Source organism: Sinohyriopsis cumingii, chromosome 12 (genome assembly GCF_028554795.1).
Source record: "Sinohyriopsis cumingii isolate HCF-2022 chromosome 12, ASM2855479v2, whole genome shotgun sequence".
NCBI lineage: Eukaryota > Metazoa > Mollusca > Bivalvia > Unionida > Unionidae > Sinohyriopsis > Sinohyriopsis cumingii.
In genome coordinates this window covers 59,108,467-59,114,718 of record NC_142972.1, presented here as the reverse complement: position 1 = coordinate 59,114,718, position 6,252 = coordinate 59,108,467, and the positions used below count along the sequence as shown (strand labels likewise).

Below are 6,252 nucleotides of genomic sequence, written 5' to 3'. Positions count from 1 at the left end.
TTATTTCTACAGAGAGATCTTTACTTAGCATGCAACAAGATAAAGAGGTCTAATTATTGCTACGTGTTTAGGCTTGAACAAACATTAACACTGAAAGAGTGAAAACAACAAGCTTTGAAACATTTAACAAATAATTTATTTTCCTAGAAAAACAATGTAAAAATGAAGAGAAAAAAAAGAACTTTAGGTTGTAATAAATCAAATCCAGAAATAAAAGCCCGCCGAACTAATTTCTTTATAAACAAAGGTTATACAGTCGAATAATGTGCAAAACAGATACCCATATGAGGGTCACGTGATCACATTCCAGAACAATTAAGAAACTATTTACATGTTTAAGGTCACGTATTCCAGTACAGCCTCGATCTCACTATGTATCCTAAAAAAAAAATAAATATAAAGTTGTTGTTTCCTTGACTCTCACTCAAGGCCAGGAACTAGGTCAGCAAAGAGAGACAAAGTTCTAGTCCTAGGTGTATTCGACTACACAGTCAGTTCAAACTAATATCTTGAAAGTATCAAATTCCGGTAAACAAAATTACATTACTTTGACATGAAATGAAATTAAAAATAAAATGATTTTGAAACTTACAAACAATTAAACTAAATCAAATATAAATTAAATCAAATATACATAACACTATACCTGTGACACTGGTACAATTTACGACTTCCATTTCTGCTGTGATAACACAGCTACATTTTCCACCATCAAGCATATATTTATATGCCAGGGAAACTTCTAATTAGTCCATTCATTCTCATCCTTTCAACAGCATTCGTCAATATTTAAAATGATAAAAATTGTCTTCCGGTTTGCATCTGACGTTTACACCTAACTTATGGAAGCACAGTATAAAACATTGATATTTGTTTTTGCATCAACGTTTTGTGGTTAACTCAGACGGCACATACTTATAGGTGTGTCAATCTTGGCATAAAACATACTAATCTAATTGTATCCACAAGATTATTTTAGGTGTGTCAGACCTGGTAAAGATCATGTTTAACTCATTGTACAAACGAAATTATTTTAGCTGTGTCAGGCCTGAAAGAGAACATGCTTAACTCATTGTACCCAGGTGAATATTTTCTTTTTCACCTGAGATGGGGGTTGGAGACAATGCTTTATTGTTACTATGAGTGAATCCATACCCATGTGATTTAGAGTGTTGTTTTTATAATGTTTAGATTCATAAACAAGGTTTTAGATTGGCAATTATATCTTCATATTCACAGATACCTGATAATTGGACTTTTGTGGGTTTTTTTTATAGCTTATTTAGCCCATAATTTTCGCCTCTAATCCCCATTTTCTTTTTACCAATTATCAAAAAGCTCCCAACTTCTTGCAAACGATATTTTTTGTTTGTACTCCATTTGAACTGGTCTTTTCTTGATCTAAGAAGAAGAAGTTTTAAAATCAAGGAACAAACTGCGGTTTTAGAACTGACCATTGTAGTGTAAAAACGAATTTGTCTTTTGCAATGTGAGAGGAATGTCCTTTTTTCTCCCATACCACCTGATTAAGTCTATCATGAAATGTGATTCTATCATACCCAACCCCGAACCCCCGACTACGGACTACCTCATGATGCAAAAATGCAGCATTCAGCTTAATGAGTTAACAATTACTCATCATATCAACTTAATGTGGTTTGGTTTGTTGATATTATACAAATGACTTAGCAATCATGCATAAGACCAACTTAATGTGTTCTTATACTATGGTATAAGGCCAATTAATGTGACCTTGTATATTGGCATTAAGCCTAATGAGTTGATATCTAGATGTAAGACCAGCTTGATGTTGTTTGCATATTTGTATTAATCTTAACCATTTATTCCATAGATGTTGTTGCTGTGAAGGCAGTTGATGTACATATACCAAAGTCACACATTGAAGTGTGTCATAAATAGTACACGTTGCCTATTAGGCTAGATACCCATGGGCCTGCCAGCCAAATTTATAGCAGTGTAGTATATGTTAAACTCAACATCTATTTTAACCATTTTCCCGTTTTGGTATTCATCTATTATCTATAGAAAGCTTTAAGAGTAAACAACGATCATTATAGTTGTATAATTATTTTTCATGGAAGAAATTTGTATATGCTTTAAACTCTTGAGGGAACCCATTCACAATCAAGCCAGTGAAGCAATGTTACAAACTATATCTGACATTTCTAACTTTGCAATCTACCTGTAATGTGTTTATATATACATAACGAAACCATCTGAATTTGATAAATTATCAAAACTTGGTGTTGTCTGCATCATGATTAGAGTTTATATCTGACATATTAAACCTTTCATAGTCGTAACTCTAATCATCCAATCTTCCGAAAGTGGCCTCCGTTTTTGAGAATGAGGAATCAGTCCAGTTATTGTAAACAGCAGAGTATTACTAGACCTTAAATAAGAACCATGTAATGCGACGTAATGGTCATTTACGTCAATTCGTTATAATCTACTAGATGAATTTCCATGATGGTGGTGATATAAAAACCAACTGAAAACGGCTGATGTTTACATTAGGCATCCAAGCACGCTTCCGTGTGGCTAAGTGCAGAGAAATCAAAACTCTTGCATGCGAATCGGGTATAGGCTTCCACTAGCTCATCTATGAGATTGCGTAGAGGCGTCCAAAAGTGTTTACACGAGGTAAATGGTTAACGAGTTAAACTTACTCATAAGGCCAACTTGATGTAGTATTATCTATTGGCATTAAGCTTGATGAGTTAACAATCACTGATAAGATCAACTTGATTTTTGTCTTCTAAATTGGCAGCAAGCTCAATGAGTTAACAATCACTTATAAGACCAACTTGATGTAGGTTTGCATTGACAATCACTTATATGACCAACTTGATGTTTTGTATTGGCAACAAGCTTAATGAGTTAACAATCTCTTATAAGACTAACTTGATGTTGTTTTGTGTTGGCAGTTTACTTAATGATTTAACAGTCATTCATAATAAAAACTTGATGTTGTCCCATATTGCCAATGAGCTTAATGTTTTAACAATCATAAGACCAACTTAATGTTCTTTTGTATTGTCAGTAAAATGATAAGTTAATAGTCATAAAACCAACGTTATGTAGTTTTGTATTGGCAGTAAACTCAATAAGTTAACGATCATAAGATCATCGTGATGTATTTTTGTATTGGCAGTAAGCTTAACAAGTTACCTATCATAAGACCAACTTGATGTAGTGTTGTATTGGCAGCAAGCTTAATAGGTTAATAAACAAAATAAACCTTGATCTTTTGAATCATAATGGAATGGCAGGTGAGAATCTATCTTGTATACAGTTGGACCTGACTTGAATACAAATGTAACTGGTGCATGCATGTTTTGTACTTATTATCAGGACTGTATATTATTAAATTATTTTTCTATTCCAGGTGCGCCATCTATCTCCAGATATATAATCTTTTCATGTTTCTGACTGGCGAATTTCTTCATGTTATTGGACAGATGACTCTAACAGGAGCATTTCATCATATTACTGGGCCAGGGAAAACCCCATTGCTATCACGATGTTTCCTCTGTATATTTTTTAAGTATGATAAATAAAAAGCTATGAAAATAATGCTAAAACATTTAAAACAAATGGTTGCAAACTATGTTATATTCATGGTAGCATAACAGGAGGTCAGATCTGTTAAAATTTGATTAAAGTAGCAAACAAAAAAATGTGACGAATAGAAGATTTGAAAATATATTATGTTACATATTCTGTACAAATATTTAGTATTGTTTTTCAAAGTTTACAATATTTTTCAAGATTAAGCTTAGGTTTTTAATGTACGTATTTCTAGTGTATACTGATGCTGATGTGCCTGCTATATATATCCCTGGCTTCACAACTAATTTGTTTTGGATTGGATTGGATTGGTTTTGTTCTGATTCGTTTGGTTTAGTTTTAATGGATTGGTCTGATGCAGTTTGGATTGGTTTGGTTTAGTCTTGCATAGGTTTTGCTTAGTTTGGATTGGTTTAGTTTAATTTGTTTGGTTTATTTTAGTTTTTATTGGTCTGACTTAGTTTGGATTGAATTAGTGTTTTATGAAACATTAACATAAGTAAGTTATTTTGTGCAAAGTCAGTTGAAATATAGTCCTTTAAATTAGCACACATCATGGTAGCTGATCTGGGTTGGTATGACAGTAAGATTCGAAACTTCACGATTTCAGTTGCAAGTCAGGTACCATTAGTTACCTCTCATGGCATGATGTAGGGTCATTGAGCCGGTTTTACATCCCCATATGTGCAAGAGTGGTACACCGAGCTAATGTGGCTTCTGCCTTCATTAGTCACCATTTACTTGTAATTTGGTTGGCACATTTGTTGATGACCTGATTAGAATTTATGCCATTATAGCAGCTTAGCAATTGTTTTTACAGTTTTGTACGTTTTGACTCAGATTGAGTGAGAATATATGTATTTTGCAAACACAACACTGGGCTCAAACTGACAAAATGGTCCTCGATATTGATTTGTCTTATCTAGCCAGAATAATAATTTTTGTAGATGATCATTCCATACTTTGATAAAAACTAGGTCCTAATAAGTATATATACCTCAAAAGTATTATCATAAGTCGTGCAAATAGTATAAGTAAACATCACATGATCCAACTAGGAAGCGAGTTCTTATGAATGAAAATCATAGATTTCTAAAAAGGATCCTGACTCATGTCTTCTCGATCTAGAATTGGATCATCTGATGTGTGTATTGTAAAGAGCATTTCGATTCATTCAAACCGCGTATTGCATTTTCTCGTGTGTTAGCTTTCTATATACAGTGAAACCTCTTTAATTCATACATCTTCGTTCCCGGTGAATACGTCTGGAATAACGAGTTTTCTAGATGATTGAATCACGGCTATTTTTTATTTACAATGTCATCATATCATATACATTTGCATGTATTTTCTATGCACGTTATATATAGCTAACTTGTATTGTGTGTTACTTGGTCTTTTATATTATTTTTATTTCAATATATGATATTGATGATGTAACTTTATATGTTGGACTTGACATTGTCTGAAACGAAGTTCATTTTCTACTTGACCGAAACCATTGATTGTTTTTAATTTTAAAACAACTCATATTTAGCTACAATATTTTTTATGTGTATGGGTTTAAAACTAGGGTAATTATTAGTAGAAATAAATATATTTATTCGGATCAGAGTCTAGGTTACATGACATTCACAATACGTTTACTTGGCATTCCTGACATATACCACGTTCTATATTATAAGTTTTGCAATAGACTTCTAATTATAACTAAGATTATATATTGTAAACATCAAGAGTCTTCTAGCAGGTTATTTCCTTTAGGTGATGCTTTTTTTTATAAAATGCTAACTGTAACCTGTGGTTAAGAAGAGGACTATATAATCTTGTTACTGGGACGATTATTTAATCTTGCTGTAAGATCTTAGCAGAATCAGTTGTATTATTGTTGTATCCAAAAAATCCATTTGGGCTGGAATTGTATTTGTTCAGATTATTTAATTCCAGTGATTCGTCTCTACAAATACAAAATGCTCTTTAAAAATAACATTATTGGAAATGTTATCTTGAATTATAGTAAAATTTCAAATGAGGATTATTTCTTTGATTATGTTTTTGTGGTTCAACGAAAGACTGTTGATACATCACCACAACACCGGCTTCCACATGCACATCAGCACTTTTAGCGTTGTATTTCATTTGGATTTCCAATTAAGTTCATGGATTTCCAATTAAGTTCATGCATAATTTAATTCATCAGGACTTGTGTCCGTAATTCTATGATTGTTTGGGACTTAAATCGTAATACCGTAAGTTCCTTTTTTACATTTACACTTTTTATTCTAGGGAAATAAATGATTTGTTTAATTTTACAAAGCTTGTTGCTTCTCACTCTTTTCTATTACACATTTTAAGACTATATAGCCATAATATATAGTTGTACCTTTATTGTCAGTAATGATTGAAATAAATTAATTAATACATTTAATGACTTGTGTTAATTTCACTTTATTGAAACATGCACTTGCACATAAATAATAGTTGAAACAATTATTGGAAAATCTTTTTATACTGGCAGGTATCTATACTCGTCTACGCTTGCTTGATAGTGTCACCATAACACATGTAATATATAAAGTACAACGAATACAATCTGATATCTTGACATTAAATGTTTTATTCTGAAATGAAGTTATATACGTCCAAATGTTAGTTGTACAG

At 32.2% G+C, this 6,252-nt stretch overlaps 1 protein-coding gene across 2 annotated transcripts in view; it reads left to right on the top strand.

Moving 5' to 3' along the window:
- Positions 1-6,019, top strand: part of LOC149786550 (uncharacterized) — a 24,053-nt gene extending 18,034 nt beyond the window's left edge. For both annotated transcript variants that reach the window (XM_089977052.1, XM_089977051.1), the window contains one exon: positions 3,410-6,019. The gene's annotated coding sequence lies outside the window, so the exon portion shown is untranslated. The remainder of the gene's footprint in view (positions 1-3,409) is intronic.
- The last annotated feature ends 233 nt before the right edge of the window (positions 6,020-6,252 follow it).